We start from the raw sequence: 18,302 nt of genomic DNA, 5'->3' as shown, positions 1-18,302 counted from the left end.
TGTCCAAGTGGGTGGAAGCTGTGGCTCTACCCACCAAAGATGCCAAGGTGGTAATGAGCTTTCTTCAGAGATATATCTTTAGCCGGTTTGGTGTCCCAAGGACACTCATTAGTGATGGAGGAAGTCACTTTTGCAACAAACAGCTAGACTCTCTTCTGCATAGATATGGAGTCCGTCATAAAGTGGCAACCCCCTATCACCCTCAGACAAGTGGACAGGTTGAAGTTTCCAACAGGGAACTTAAAAGGATTCTAGAGAAGACCGTCAGTGTTTCAAGAAAGAACTGGCCTAGGAAGCTTGATGATGCTCTCTGGGCATACCGGACAGCTTACAAGACTCCTATTGGCATGTCCCCTTATCAGTTAGTCAATGACAAGACCTGTCACTTGCCAGTTGAGCTAGAGCACAAGGCTTACTGGGCAATCAGGTACCTGAATTTTGATTCAGAAGCTGCAGGAATTAAGCGGATGCTTCAGTTGAATGATCTTGATGAATTCAGATATTCAGCCTATGAGAATGCCAAGCTCTATAAGGAGAGAACCAAGCTACTGCATGACAAAAAGATTGCCATCAGAGTCTTTGAGCCAGGACAGAGAGTGCTTCTGTATAATTCAAGGCTCAAATTCTTTCCCGGAAAGCTGAAATTCCGGTGGTCAGGACCGTTTGTGGTTACCAGAGCTTCACCATATGGTCATGTGGAAATACAGGAAGAGAATTCTGACAGGAAGTTTACAGTGAATGGCTAGAGGTTGAAGCACTATCTTGGAGGCGATATTGATCGCCAGAGGTCCACTCATCTGCTGAACTAGCAGAACTGACCGTCAAGCTAGTGACGTTAAAGAAGCGCTTATCGGGAGGCAACCCGATAATTTTGTATCCTTAGCTATTTTTCGTAGTAGTAGTTTTCTTCCTTATTTGATTTTTACTAAGTTTTACTATTTTTCAGATCATGCAGCTATCTTAAAACAGGAACCGGATACAAAAAAAAAAAGGCACACGACGTGCAAGCATCGCTGACGCGTACGCGTCAAATGGGTGTGCGTGAAAATAAATTTGAACAGAGAGTTGCGTGGGAGTGGCGCAGGAATGATGTCTCTAGCACAAACAAACCCACGCATACGCGTACCCCACGCGTGCGCGTCGTCCGCAATTTTAGCCACCCCACGCGTGCGCGTCAATGACGCGTACACGTAACCTTGAAAATCAGCGTAAATGGGTGTTTTGGCAGAGAGTTGTGCTGGCTTGGGGCTGGAAGTGTGCCATTTGCACAAAATTTGGTCACGCGGACGCGTCCTCGACGCGTGCGCGTGCATAACGCGCACGCGTCATATAGGAATCTTAGTTCCCTAGCCACGCGAACAGAGAATTGTGTGTGCGCGCGGCTGGCTTCGCGCAAATCGCACAAAACTAACGGAACGCGGACGCGTGCTTGACGCTCATGCGTCATTAAGGAAAAATCGCGACCTACGCGTACGCGTGTCGTACGCGTACGCATCGCCTTCGCCACACAATTACACTAGTTCGCCGCCCAATTTTAATTTTATTTCTCCTTCTCCCAATCCTAATTCTCTTTTGTTCTTTTATCCTTTTCTTTTTTCTTTCATCATAATATTTGTCTCTTTCTATTTTTAGTTCTTCTTTGCTTGAGGACAAGCACACCTTTAAGTTTGGTGTTGACGCTTCGCTTAAGGGTTTTCTGTTTATTCCTATGGCACCAAAAGGGAGGCGGATCATCTTCACTGAGGAGCACAACCTGAAGAATAAAACGACCGCCAGGATAAATAAGGTGGTTGAGTTCCTTTCATTTTTTATTCCTCCCCTCTTTTTCTATATTATGTTCCGGTTTTCTGCTATTTTTGCTTTGTTTGTTGCATGATCCTTTATTAGTTAGAATCCTAGGTCTAGTTTAGTTTTCTCTTAATTGCTTTAATTATGAAAAGATGTCTCATGTATTACTCACTGAGCTTGAATTCAAATAAAAAATACAGAAGTGATGTATTGCATGAGAAATTGAGTAAATTTTAAGAGTAGTCTTATTTACTTAGATGTGGTGGCAATACTTTTTGTTTTCTGTATGAATGCTTGAATAGTGCATATTTTTGATAGTGAAGTTTATGAATGTTAAAATTGTTGGCTCTTGAAAGAATGGTGAAAAAAGAGAAATGTTATTGATAATCTGAAAAATCATAAAACTGATTCTTGAAGCAAGAAAAAGCAGCGAAAAACACGAAGCTTGCGAAAAAAAAGCAGAAAAAGCCAATAACCCTTTAAACTAAAAGGCAAAGGGTAAAAAGGATCCAAGGCTTTGAGCATTAATGGATAGGAGGGCCCAAAGGAATAAAATCCTAGCCTAAGCGGCTAAATCAAGCTGTCCTTAACCATGTGCTTGTGGCGTGAAGGTGTCAAGTGAAAAGCTTGAGACTGAGCGGTTAAAGTCGTGGTCCAAAGTAAGCCGAGTGTGCTTAAGAACTCTGGGCACCTCTAACTGGGGACTCTAGCAAAGCTGAGTCACAATCTGAAAAGGTTCACCCAGTTATGTGTCTGTGGCATTTATGTATCCGGTGGTAATACTGAAAAACAACATGCTTAGGGTCACGGCCAAGACTCATAAAGTAGCTGTGTTCAAGAATCAACATACTGAACTAGGAGAATCAATAACACTATCTGAATTCTGAGTTCCTATGGATGCCAATCATTCTGAACTTCAAAGGATAAAGTGAGATGCCAAAACTATTCAGGATTGCAGTTGTAAACCCCACTATAAGAAGAGACATGAGCTTAATCGAACTCTCATTCTCATGCAAATTCACATCCTAAGCCTATATTAATTTTGGTTGCTTGAGGACAAGCAACAATTCAAGTTTGGTGTTGTGATGCGTGAGCATCTTTCCTATCTTTTTCTAGTGAATTTGCATCTAATTTGTTGAGTTTAATAAAGAATTAATTATCTTTTAGCCAATATAGATGCTACTTTGAGTCTTTTGCAATTTTGTTTATTTTAGGTAGCATTCGGCTGGATTTGATGGAGTTTCTGCAGCACAAGAATCAAAGGAGATGGCAGCGAGGAGCGACGCGTGCGCGTGACTGACGCGTACGCGTGATTTGAAGATTTGCTCAGCGACGCGTGCGCGTGACCGACGCGTCCGCGTGACTCGCGAAAAAGACCATCAACGCGTACGCGTGACTCACGCGTACGCGTGACATGCGCCACGTGCAGAAAACGCAAAAAAAAACACTGGGGGCAATTTCTGGGCTGTTTTGACCCAGTTTCTAGCCCAGAAAACACATATTAGAAGCTACAGAATGGACAAAACAAGTGGTCCCCACCCATCAACTGAAGACTTGTTAATTAATTCAAATTTAAATTCAAATATTATTTTTAGGAAAAGAGATTATTTTAGTTTTAGATAATAGATTTTAAATTATTAGAATTAGATATAAAAGGGATTCCAACAGGGTAATTCCAAAAAAACAACAATATACCATTCCAGACTACCAAAATACATTTTATCATAATCCTATTTTTCTCTGAACCATGAGCCACTAATCCTCCATTGTTAAGGTTAGGAGCTCTGTCTATTTGTATGAATTGATTTTATTGCTTTTTCTATTTTAATTCATGTATGGATTTACAATTTAAGAATTGTTTTCGCTCTTTATCTTATGAATTTGGGTGGAACGGAAGTATGACCCTCTTTCTATTTGAGTTCTTGTATAACTTGGAAAATCTCTTTACTTGAACAACAGCTTGAAAACATATTCTCCTAAATTTTAATTATCTGGATTTAACGAGATACGTGACATATAATCTTTTTATTTTTGGGTAATTAGAGTTTTTGTGGCATATAAACTGGAATTTGATCATGCAGCTTCTAATTAGAATTAATTGACCAAGGAATTGGCAGTTAATGAATTTTAGAGGAGACTAGAAAGGTCTAAGGAATTAAGGTCTAGTCACATATAGTTTGCCATAAATTAAATCCTACATGATTAAAATAGTTAGTAAGAAAAGTTAATCCGAAAAAAATAGATAATTCTGAAGCCTTAACTGCTTTCTCCATATTTCATTCCCAACTCAATTACTTTACTATTTTAATTTCTGCACGATTGTTTAATGCTCTTTGAATATTCAAACACTCTTTTCTGTTTGTCTAACTAAGCCAATCAATCAATCATTGTTGCTTGATCCATCAATCCTCGTGGGATCGACCCTCACTCACCTGAGGTATTACTTGGTATGACCCGGTGCACTTGCCGATTAGTTAGTGGGTTACAAACACCGCACCAATATACGGATGTGATGCCATGCTACCCATTGAAATCTCTTTACAAAATACCAGAACTACAAACGTCAGCGAAAGCGACAACATCGAAAGCAGAAGAACCGAGCTCGAGCTCGACCTCGTCGAAGAAAGTCGAGACAAGTCAGCACTACAACAACTAGCCGCTAAACGAGCTATAGCTCGGAAATACAACAAGAAACTCAAACCGAGGACATTTTCATAAGGAGACCTCGTTCTCAGAAGAATAGAAGATGTACGAAACCACAAGAACACGGCAAGCTAAGCGCCAATTGGGAAGGCCCATTCCAGATCCAAAGAGTCATCGGTAAAGGAGCATACAAATTACAAAAGTTTGATGGAACTATCCTACCAAACAGTTGGAACATATCTTCTTTAAAAATGTATTTCAATTAGTCTATAAGTCGGACATGGTGATGCACTCTTTTTCCTACTACCAGATTTTATCCCTAAGGAGGGTTTTGCTGGAGAGGTTTTAATGAGGCACACCACCTCGCACTTTTTTCGTTCATCATATTGCAATACAAACATTAACTATTATCTACATTCTATTTCATATTCTACTCGTCCGAGTACTGCCAACAAATAATACTAAAATCCGAAGTATTCAAAAACATCTTTCACAAAAATCAAACATGTAACAGAAACATGCAACCAAATCCTAACATTATCAAATTTATTTGGCTAAAAGCCAGCAGTTCAAAACAAACACATCAAACAAAGCCAACGGCTATAAGTCTAGAAGTTCCAAAATACTTATTCAAAAACAAACGATCTACTATAAGCTAAACATTAGGGTTTTCACCCTCCCCCTCAACACCATCATCATCATCAACCAATTCATCGCCAACAACTACTTTGCACGGATTCATTGCAGACAAATCCACAGCAGGCGCCAGAAGCTTTGATTGCTCAACCGCTCTCTCAAAACCAGCAGCGAACATTTCAAGCCCATGATCTTCCTTCTCAGTCTCAAGCTGCTTCTTCTCAACACCAAGGACTATCAACCTAACCTCCAAAGCAATCTTCTCTTCGCCAAGTTTTTTCCCAGCATCCTTGGTAACTGTGAGTTTCTCTTGCAAAGAATCCACCAGATCTAGAGTAGTACGAAGCTTACTCCCCTTCTCCAAATTATCCTGCATCAGCTGATCAACCGTAGCTTTATCAAATGAATCCCTCGCATGCTTCAGCTCCTGTGTTCGGCCGATAAACAACAGCCGATCCCCCCATCACCTGAAATAACCAGCAAGACAAATCACACCAACACAAGCTAACACTACTAAAAACAAGACGAACAAAGATATTATACCTGAAGATACTGACAAACCCCTATATCACCAACCTCCTGAACAAGCTTGACATTAGCCGGATTCTGACAATACTCATCAGCCACCATACTCAACGGGAAGTGTTCACTCCAAAGAGAGGTCAAGTCCTGATCTCCTCTGTACCCATGAAGCACTCTCTGGTTTTCAGTAAAACGCTTCACTACCTTCAATACCCCACGCTCAAACTCAGAAAATGAAAATTTCATCCCCAAATCCACGAAAACACAACTATACATGAAGAAGTACCGAACCCCTCACCATGGTCATAAACACGATCAACGGCACCACATTGCAAAAACCCAAGACTAATACCACTACCTTCCCTAACCCATGATGATACCGAGCCTAGCTGAGACACGCTCTGCTCATCATCGAAAACAGAAGAGTACGTTTTCACCGACTCCGCCATCCAGGAAAAAGGGTTGTTAGGATCCCAAACCTAAACTTCCTCCACAATCTTATCCTTTTCATCAACAACCTCTTTTTTCCCCTACCCCTAACAGTCGTCCCCACCATAACTTGTTTCCCTTTCTCCATTTCACAAACAAAGGAAAAGCAGTAAAAAAGAAACCAAGTCAAAGAGCGACTAACCTTTCTTACTCGTCTTCAGCAAAACAATCAGATACTGTAAAAACCTAACACAAAAATTTGAAGAGACAACTAAAAATTACCCACTAGCCCACCACTCCCACTCAGCAAACCCACAACAAACCCTATCCGTCGATACAAAAGGGCGCACCATAAATCAATGGTTACTATCCACCACCACTTCATTACCCAATAAACATTAAATGCACCTGTCTTTTCCAAAAAACGCCTTCTCTCTCTTCCAAAGCAAAAACCCTTCGAATCCAATTTAACCGCCAAAAAACATCAGCCAACCCTTACGTTTTTCAAAATTCGTAATAACCAAGTTGAGCTTGGGGGCTTCGACTACTTCTGATTCCGAGCTATACCTCTAAAGCTCAACATGTTATAACTTGGTTCTTCAAAACAGGTCTAGCTTGGGGGCTATGATCCGTTACCAAAACTGACCTAACTCAAACAGTTCGGAATTAAACGTCCGCAAATCCCTCTAACCGAACCACCACAAATCCCAACTATCAAAGCACTAATAGAAGACTCCGTCAAAATAGCAACGGAGATACGAATAACAAACCTGATACGAATAACAAACCTCACAATAACTCAATATATATACTAGTAAGCTACTAAGTTAGAGGTACGCAATACATTGAGTTTTACTCTGAATTACTTCACACTCTTACTTACTTGAGCATTGGAGTCTCTTTGCAGGTGCCCAACGCCGCCTCCTCAGCAAGTAAACGACAATTCTATCCTTTCGCTCTAAGAAAAGCCAGTCTGAACTCCAGCAGGACGAGCTATACCTCAGAGCGTTTAGATTCACACAGAAACAATAATAATAATAATAATAATAATAATAATAATAATAATAATAATAACATACTATAAATTTATGTTTAACTCTTAAGTTTAACAAATATTTTTTTATAAATTATATATAATAAATAACATTTTAAAAAAGAAAATATATGTAGAAACCTTCTCTCATATCCGTGTTAAGGTTCCACGTTTTTAACGCAATTATTGTTCTCTCATCACATCGCTTTCAGGTTTGGATTCAGATATAGATTTAGTGGCACATGCGCATCCCATGCCAAATTAACACACAAGTTATGTCTCATCACCTCTACATATAATTTATTTACCTTTTAATCAAATTATAGAAATAAGATTCAAATGTACGAATGCAAGTTCAATTAAAGGAATTAGTTCAGGCGTATTTTGTAAAGATTATTGTTAGCAAAACTTTTTAAAATTTTTATTTTAATATAAGTATAAAAATATGATTATAAAATTAAATTTTAATATATTATTAATTTTGTTCGTACATCTAATTACTAATTGTATTTTAACATAAAATAATTATTTTTTATATTGACTACGTGAATAATTATAAAAAAAATAAAATGATTATATAAATTATTTTGTATTATAATTTTTCTTTAATTTTTTAAATTGATAATTTAAGAAGTATTCATTAACAAAACTCAAGACTTAATTATTAAGGTGTGTGGTCAACTATTTCAACTTAATTATTAAACTATTTTAACTCTGAATGATTTCACATCAAAGCTGCTAGCGTTTCATTTTCAGTTGGATAGAAGTATTTAGATGATAAACACTTTATTTCTTTGATTCTTAATCTCAATGATCAAAGAGCCACATTTGTAATTAGCAATTCAAAAACTGAAATTGAAACACGTTAGTAATGTATTGTAAAGTGGGCCCCAGTAGCAAGCATTTTTTGTCGCATTCAACCACTTTCAAGGCCAATTGTAGGATGCAGCAGGGTGAGGTCTAAGTCTAAGGTGTGCGCCTGTGCGACAACAATGCATATTATTGTGCGACAAAATTTAAGATTCTTAATTTCTTATCTTAAAAGTTGCAAAGTGAAAACAATAGATTAATTTATATTGGTTTAATGGTTAATTAATTCGTTCGTTTAAATAAATATTAAAAATTTTATTTTATTTTATGTATATTAATTGGTGATAAATATTTAAATAAAATTCACATTTATAATAAATTAGTATTTATCTTGTTAAATTTGAGAATATAATAAAAAAAAATTTATTAATTTTTCATCTGTGAATATTTAAATTTTTTAAAATTTAAAAATATATTAAATTCTGATTTTTTTTTTAACATTTGAATCTATTGATTTTTCATGTTCATTTGGATATGTCAAACCTAATAAATAATTAAACATAATTTTTATTATATTGATCTAGTTAATACAAATGTACACATAAAAAATATTTTAGAATAAAATAAATTAGACCAAAAATCGATGTGTTTATATTTTAAAAAAATTATAAACTTAAATATAATTTTAAATTACTTAAATATTGGCGGATCAAAAAATTAGAAATCGAATTATCTTGTTTTCCAAAAAAAAAAATGCACAACAATGTCAATGGATTAAGTTAAGTAATTAAGTTTTCCTATTCAGTCTAAATTTTAGGACGTACTGCCACTCGCTACCTCTTTCAAAACTTAGGCCTCACACTACCGCCACAAAATGACAAATTGCATTATGCATGCTATTAACTCTTGATATATTTTTATTTGTGTATCTAATTGTAAAACATCACATTAATAAAAGTTATTATTTTTTATATTGATAATATAAAAAACTATCTAAAATATAAATATAATTAAAAAAATTATAATACGCTTAATAACAAATATATATTATATAATAAATGAATCAAATTCCTCTAAATTGAGGAAGTGATGGTCTCATTCTTATAAGGTGAGAAGAAAAAGGAGTTGACAGTGATTTAGAGATGGGATTAGTGGTGGCATTTAGGGGTGGAAAAAGGCCAGGCGGCCTGCCAGGGACCTGCAGCCTGGCCTGTGTTTGGCTTGACCTGGCCTAGCCTGTTATAAAATAGGTACAGGCCCAGACTCTTTTAAAAGCCTTAATACGTTAATAGGCCAGGCCCAGGTTCGCTAATTAGTCTTATTGGCCTGTCAGGCCTGCCTGGGCCTGTTAAAATATAATTAAATATATAAATAATTATTTATTAAAATAAAATTATGAGATATTTTAAATCTATTATATTTTATTATAAATATTTTTGTATATTTTAAATACATTAAAAGTTTAAAATTTTTTTATAAATATTAAATATATGACATATTACATATAAATATTTTTATTAAAAAATAATTTTTTTAAATAATATTTTTATTTTTGTAAAAAAAAAAATATCAGGCCTTTTAACAGGCTTTAGGCCAGGCCAGGCTGAATAACAGGCCAGGCCTAGTACCTTATAAAGAGCCTATAACAGGCTGCAGGCCAGGCTCAGGCCAATTAACTGTATGACAGGCCAGGCCTGTTAAGAGCAAAGCCTGGCCTGGCCTGGCCTGTTTCCACCCCTACTGGCATTAGTGGGTGTGGTGGGAGGAGGTGGTGGTAAAACACTAAAGATATCCAAATTAGGATTTTTAAAATTTTGAATGGGATTTTTTATTTTTTAAAATAATTAATAATGTTGTTAATTAAGTACTAAGGTCTAATTTAGGTAAACAGTTTAATTAAGTTCTTTTTAAAAAAATAGCTTAAACAATAAATATTTATATTAAAAGTAGTTTATAAATAAATTTTTTGTGTTTGATTTTTTAGTTCTAAAAGTATTTATTTTAAAAGAAATGTGATAAAAAAAAACTTTTTATTATAAGAGAAGTCATTTTTTTAAACTTCTTTATAAGTACTTAAATAACTTCTTAGAAAGTTATAATTTAGTTTTGAAAATTGTACCAAATATTAATATTACTACTTTTTATAAGTTAAAAGCTCAAAAAAATAACTTTTAAAACTTTTTAAATGAGCCCTAATATCACATCGCAGCTATTTCGTCAGTTAACACTCAGTATTTTTTGTTAACGGAAATAATTTTAATTAATATATTGGTGAAATCAAAGGGCATTACTTGAACGCTACTGCAGGTACATGTGAAGAAATGATAAAAAGAGCTGTATTTGCTAGTTCGCTCCCAGAAATATAGCCCCCCCTCTCGTCAATCCCGATATGTAACTTCTCAAGACATCATTTTACCACCTTCTGTGGAAATTGTTGATAATACGCAACATATAGCCCGATCATGATTTTCTTACCCCCAGAGGTAAGGGTTCTTTTTATCAAATTTAATAATTTTTTAAGAGTTAATTTGTCTTTCATATTTTTAAAAAAATTTTTGTCTGGACAATTTTTTTTAATATTATTTTAATAGTTTACTCTAACGACGATTAACCTCTTATTTTATTATTTTACAATTATCTTTATTTTAGAATATTCTCTCTCATAATGAATATATCCAAAACCTTAAATTTAGTAATTTTATTTACACTCTTTAATTAATTATATTAATATGTGTCTTTATGACATTATTATTATTAATTATTAACTAAACTCTTAATTCATATTGAACAAAAAACAAGGAAAAGAAAAACACATGAAACTAGTAGTTTAGTGTCGTTCATCTAGGGATGTCAACGAGGTAGGATGGGAGCGAGAATGTCTCCCTGCTCCTCATTTTTGCCCTCAGATTTGTTCCCTATCCCCATTTTTATTTTTCACGGGGCCTATTCTCTGCAGGGACCCCATTCCCCATCTAAATAATAGTTTTAGCTAATTATTAATTTTCATATGAATAGAGTTGCAAATATCTATCTTATACAAAAATTGCAAGATTTTATATAAAAAATCTAAATGACACGATGGTGACTTCTTTTCGAAATGACGCAATGAGGGGACACAACGACGAGCCAAAGGACAAAGCGGTGGACGAGGTGAGAGACGCGGCAACAGAGAGGAGAATGGATACGACGGCAGAGTTACGAAAAGGAACGCCGCAAATAGAAATTACGACATGGTAAGGGTGATGGCATGGTGAGATGTGACGATGCGGTGAGAAGGGTAGCGATGGGATGGCTGCAGAGAGGTTGGATGGAGTATGGACAGCGTTAGAAATCTCTGAATTGAAGAAGGGTTATGCAAATAAAGATTAGGAGTTTTGGATTTCTATATATATATGTGTGTGAGAAATAACTAAAAAATATATATGAGAAATAAACTATTAAAAATAATTCAGAAAATTCATAAATTTTGAGGAATAGAGGGGACCGGGCGGGAATCCCCACTCGGATCCCCACACCTGTTTCGGAAGAATTTTGTCCCCCATCCCATCCGGCTATCCTCACAAAAAAAATTCTCCACAATCGAATCCTCATTTAAGGTAGTCCCCGCAAAAATCCCTGCATTTCAGAGAGTTTTGCCATCCTACGTTCATCTTATATTGATTAGGAAAAAAGAAATTAAAGTAGGATAATTTTCCAAATAAACGTCTTCATTATCCAGGAAATGAAATTTCTAATAGCTTGAGTATGGCAAGAAATTTGATACCTTTATGGATATATCTTTTTAATATTTTTAAAAATTTTTAAAATATCTTTTTTTTTTCACAGGAAAAATATCTTAAACTTATCCTTAATATTCCTTGAGCAGGTTTTTTTTGTCATGACCCGAACCGCCAATGCAGCCCAGATCCAAATAGGAACGGAGCTCCAACTCTTATCCGATCCGGATTTTAAAACACACGGATGCAATTCAAAGTGCAATATTCATCTTCATTGTGATGCGCTACTACCAGGCCTCCGCCCATCACGCCGCAGTCGTCCATTTCATTGCCTTCGCCTGCCACGTTGCCGTCGCCTGCATCATTATTATCGTCGGCCGCAACCTCGTCCATTTCATTTGGATGCTTTTATGAGCTTCGGGCTTAAGGCTCTTAGTATTGGGCTGAGCCCATTAAGGATGAGAATTATCAAAACACATATTGGTCAATCTTTTCCAAAATTAATCACTTCGTTGTGATGTGCATGTAAAATTAAAAGAGTGAGAAGGCTGAATTTTAAAGGATAGTTAGCATTTTTTTTATATATTAATATTGAACATTATGCATGCGTTAATCATCGGCCTTCTTTTGGCTGAAGATGATATATATGATTGTTTGACCCATATATACACGCCCTCATCATTTTATGCATTTAATTAATTACTTGTTTCAATATGATAGCTTTAATTTAGTGAATCATAATTAAGCAAATAATGACGTAAATGCATGATAACCAAATGATCTTCTGCTACATCAAACTATTATTTACAGAGAGCTATAAAGTTAATCAACTTTACCAGATAATAATGATTATTGACATAAACATCCAGTTTGCAGAAGTTACTAGAGTCTAGAGGTGGGATTTTCCTTTTTGTTAGGAAAAAAAAAACTATATAACCATTTATTCTTTTACTTGTGTATTTTGTACCTCTAATTATCTTGTACGTTAAGAAAATTCGGTGGTAGAAGGTAGGTTCAACGTTGAAAAAAGAAATCATATATATAATATCGGAAATGTTTGGTAACCAAAGAAAATCAGCAAAAAACAGTCATAACTTATCTTATTTAGCATTCATTAATTGTTGCGACAATTAATTAATACTAAATAAGATAAGTTCTTGCTGTTTTTTTTGTCTACCTAGCATTACCCATATAATATAATAAAAAGTTACTAATTATGCATAAGAAAACATTCCATTTAAGTGTTGCATAAGACAACAACATACCCTTCTCTTATTCCATGCCAAACATAAATACATATTTATAATTAGAAAAAGTATAAGTGAACAATGATTCTAATGAACAATATGAACAATAAAGTTACAAATGTAAATTACTCATAAATTTAATTAATGATGTAATTAATTTAATTATAATAATAACTATTTTTCAAAATTTAAAATATCAGACTTTTTAGTAGAAAACAGTTACACGTTTCCTATCCTTTCACACCTTATCTCTTCCCTCTCTCGGTGGACTCTTTTCTTTTCTGCACTCTCAACCCAGCCCTAACCTTCCGTCTGACACCACCGCCATCACCACCGGCGACCACTGTCGCCTACCCCTCTCTCTTCCCTCTCTTCTCTTTTTCTTCCCTCTTTCTCCATTTCTCATCAATCTCCTGTACGTTACCCTTGGTTTCTGTGCAAAGTCCAACCCCACGCGAGAAACCCCAGTGCAACCCAACAGCGGCTAAGCTCTGTGCCGCTGCAACACCGCCTCTGCTACCCCTCTCTTTCCATTCTTCCCCTTTCACCAACATAGGTTTCATGCTTCCTCCTGTTCGTGTTCTTTCGTTTATTTATTTTAACTAAATTTTAATTCTGTTTTGAGTGTTTAGATTAGGCTTAGATTAATGGATTGATACTTTTTGGATTCCAAAATGTTTGATGGCTGATTTTTCTAGATTGATTGCTGCTTAAATTGAGTTTAAAATCCCTGTTTACATATTGTGCACACCATATGCTCGATGAAATGCTTGAGTGAAATTTTTTGTTTAATTCTTATGTTTGGCCAATATTTGTCTTAAATTTTGTTATCTTTAGGCATTATAATTCAAAATTGTGTAATGTTATGCTATTTTTAATGATGTTTAGATTGAGTTTTGACATGGCACTTGATTATTAGTTTTGTTTAAACATAAAATTGATTTAAAATTTTAAATTTAGTCATTTGATTAGTGTAATTTAAGAAATGCATATCATGTTTAGTTAAGTGAATTGAATGAAACTACCAATTCAGATATGTTTTAAACATTCCACATGGTTGCCATTAGATTATTTTAAATTCTCATCCTTATGCTACCATGCCATGCATGCACAAACAAATTTGGTCACAACTCAATTTATAGATGGAAATATATGTTCTAAGTGGAGATGCTGTTCATTTTGGATGCTCACTAAATGTGTTTTTTTGTTTTTGCATTCTTTTTTATTTTTTTATGCTATATAATATTGCTAGAAAATATATATACAGTTGTGCATAAGATACAATATAGTATTCAAAGGTCCCAAAATTCCAATTAGCAAGTTCATAATACATACAACAGTGATTACTACTATAAGAAAAATTAATTAATTAATTAATAAATAAATAAGGAGAAGAAGAAATAAGAGAGGATTGACAAGGAAGGAATTGAAGAAATGAAAATGGAGAATGGGAATGTATCATTCACATCGAAGAAGAAATAATGAGCTTTTTGACTTTTCAAAGCATAGAAATAGACTTGGTTTTAAATTGTGTAGGTGTGATTCAGATGTAGCAAATCCATGCATGCTCTATATAAATACTTAATATAAGCCTGACTAATTAGGTGAGATTTTTTATGAGTACACTTTTCATTGTTATTATTTCTTGTAAGTTATGTATAGTAATAAATTTTTAATGATATTTTTGAAAAAAATATTAATAAAATCTTTTTAGTTGAAACTTGTTTAATAGTACGGTATCTAATTAGTTTGTATATGTTTGATTGTAGGCCATAGAATGTACGGACATTACTGGAAGTGATGACACGGATCTTGTTGATGAGGTTTGGTCTCTAGTATATTGCTGTTTTTTCGTGAACTGCATATTTGAATTGACCATTAATCCTCGTGGTCATTGAATGATGTATGTTTTGAACTGATTCGCAGTTACCGGATCATAGTTGCCTTGCCGAAGACGAAATACCAATAGTTGGGATGCGGTTTGAGCATTTGAAGCTGGCTTAGAATTTTTATGCAACATATGCAAAGAAAGTCGATTTCGATTCAATAGCGTACCCAGATGGTTATTTTGTAATAGCCTTGGTGTGGTGTGTATAATTAGTTACAAATATGTTAAACTGGATATTCGATTTAATAGGATAGCGGATGTTTATTTCTATTGTTACCCAGATGGTTATTTTGAATAATTTGGGTGTAGTGTGTGTGATTCGTTAGAAATATTATAAACTGGATGTTCGATTTAATAGGAAAGCGAATGGTTATTTCTTTTATTACCCAGATGGTTATTTCGAATAATCTGGGTGTAGTGTGTGTGATCAGTTGCAAGTATTTTAATATGAATGTTCGATTCAATAGGATAGCGGATGGTTATTTTTACTGATACCTAGATGGTTATTCGTAATAGTCTTGGTGTAGAGTATGTGGTCAGTTACAAGTAATAAAGGTTGGATGTTTAATTCTATAAGCTAACAGATGGTTATCTCTATTGTCACCCAAATGGTTATTTAGAAGAGTCTTGGTGTAGTGTGTAAATAGTAACAAATAGTAGAGGCTGGATGTTCGATTCCATATGATAGCGGATGGTTATTTTTGTTGGTACCAGATGGTTATTCTTAACTAATAACTTTTATCTTGAAACAGAATCAAAGTAGTTAGAGAACTAAAAATGTTATTCACCATGGAAATTTATCCTTTCTGTTGTAACAAAATTCCACCACGTAAACAATGTGAAAAAGGTATTTGTGGTTTTAAGACTAAGGTCCAATTTGGGTTAATAACTTAAATAAGCTCTTTTGAAAAAAGAGCTTAAAGTAGAAGGACTTTTATTAATAGCAACTTATAAATAAGTTATTTTGTGTTGATTTTTAGTTATAAAAGTACTTATTTTAAAGTTGTAGTGTTTGGATAAATAACTGAAAAGATACAATTTTTTTACACAAGAGAATGGATATTAAAATTCTAATTCATAATAATCTTGATGGCAATGCAAAAGAAATTATTGTATAGTTAGTATTTGTTTTATTGTGTATGATATGGTAGGTAAAAATAAAAAATGAATATGAAATGTGTGTCAATGTATATTTTGTTGCTGTTTTTTAGTTTTTTTTATTGTGACTTTTCATAATTTAAAAGTAAAAAAAAAGTAGCTTCTTCTACTTCCCAAATGAGCTCTAGGTACATCTATTTCTTTCTCTGATTCCGGTTCTTCCTCACAGGTTCATCAATAGTCCGCTCGCATTATTTAAAAAAGAAAATTTCACACGCATAAAAAATATTATTTCTATATAACTATGTATTATTCTTAAAATTTTAACACGAGTCTTTACAACATCCATGATCGAAAATAATAAAGTCATAAATATGTAGATATCAAATATTATGCAACTATAGTATTTACAACCAATTTAACTCATATCTAGTTAAGCCACCACTAAAAGTCATCTCTTTTTTGCATCCATCATTTCTTACAAAATTAAACATCCGTAATTCATAGAAATTAAAAGTCAATCACATGAACCAGAAACATATAAAAAAAAGAATTCTAAGATATGAAGCCCAAACTCCATCAAATTTCATACCGTTCGCTTTAATCTAAACATCCATGAACCATGTGATATTAATATCTTTGCTTGATTGACTCCAGATATTAGTAATAATAGAAATTGCTTCCTAAATGCTTTATATCATGTCACAAGTCTAAACTTTAAACATTCATTTAGTATAATTTTTTTCGTTGCAAGTATTAATAAAATCAAAAGGATCAATTAACTTGCAAAGTCAAGGCAACGCACTATTTATTTCGATCTGCTATGCCAGAAGAACTATACATATTCTATATAACTATGAATTATTTTAAAAATTTTAGCATGAGTCTTTACAACATCCATGATCGAAAATAAAAAATTCATAAATATGTAGACGTCAAACATTATGCAAGTATAGCATTGACAACCAATTTAACTTATATCTAGTTAAGCCACCACTAAAAGCCATCTCTTTTTTTCATCAATTGTTTCTTATAAAATTGAACATCCCTAATTCTTTGAATTTAAAACTCAATCACATGAACCAGAAACATATAAAGAAAAGACTTCTAAAATATCAAGCCCAAACTCCATCAAATTTCATACAGTTCGCTTTAGTCTAACCATCCATTAACCATGTGATTTTACTATTTTTGCTATAATTTCAAAAAAAATATGAATATCACCGGCAGAACACCAACAGTGGTGCGCATTATGAGAACACAGGCAGATAATAAAAGAACAAGTAACACAAGGTCCCTAGAAGCGTGGCAGTCAAAATTGAACTTCTGATAACGAAAGTCACCAACACAAGTCATAATATAATCATCTTTATAGGCTCTAGATATTAGTATCAATAGAATTGCTTCCTAAATGCTTTATGTCATGTCATAACGCGCAACTTTAAACATTCATCTAGTATAATTTTTTGCGGCCCAAGTATTAATTAAATCAAAAGGACCAATTAACTTGCAAATTCAAGGCAACGCACTATTTATATTGACTTAGTCACTGTTTTTAAAGTCTAAAGCTGGTATATTTAAAATGTTCCGAAATATTGATTGCGATAGTAGTCAAATATCCTGATTAAGATGTAAATAGAGTCTTCACATGGTCAAACTCAATGCCAAAACTACTTTCATTTAGATCCTATCCAATGAAATGCATCAAATACAAGTAGACATGTGAAGAAAAAATAAAATATACTTTCAACTAACACTAGAAAAGTGTAAATTTATTCCAAATTATAATTACAATTTTTTCCTTAAATAAACAAACAGGATACCAATTCAAACCTATCTCTTCAAAATCAAATATACATAATCAGACAATTGAATAGTTATTCAAACATGCCACCCTTTTAGGTTAGGTATTCGGAGGAAAAAATGTCTACATCCTAAACCAAATTTCAAACAGCTGTGCCAAAACAAAATAATTATCCATTTATGTATAGAAATGACCATCTGACTTAGATTGACTAAACAACTCATAAAGCAACAAATTTTAAACATGTGCTTTACACCAATTGCTGACTAACTAATACCCCGAGGCAAAACAAACCCAAATATAGTCAATCATTAAAAAATAAGTCACAAAGAACAGAGTCCTGAGCAACATGCACGGGTCAGTATTTTTTCCAGTTTCCTTATCTTAACAAATACTTGAAAAACTCAAACAGGCCCACCAAATCTTACAAGCAGCAAAACCCTTCTATGCAACTCATAACATGAAAATTACTGTGAACATCTATGCAACCCATAACACGAAGGAACGACTATCGGGAACTGACCTTCAATAGCGGCATGTAAACACACCCCACGGTTGCTTTGGTGTTGCCCGAGGAAGACTCCAAGCGGCGCGAACATGCAGTGACTTCAACCTCCGGAGATGGCCGTTAACAGACAACGTGGGTGGCGGCTGGCCGACTTCCACACGACGCCGACTCGGGGATTAG

Source organism: Arachis ipaensis, chromosome B6 (genome assembly GCF_059453495.1).
Source record: "Arachis ipaensis isolate K30076 ecotype BB chromosome B6, ASM5945349v1, whole genome shotgun sequence".
In the NCBI taxonomy this organism is placed as follows: Eukaryota; Viridiplantae; Streptophyta; class Magnoliopsida; order Fabales; family Fabaceae; genus Arachis; species Arachis ipaensis.
This window is presented reverse-complemented; position numbering follows the sequence as displayed.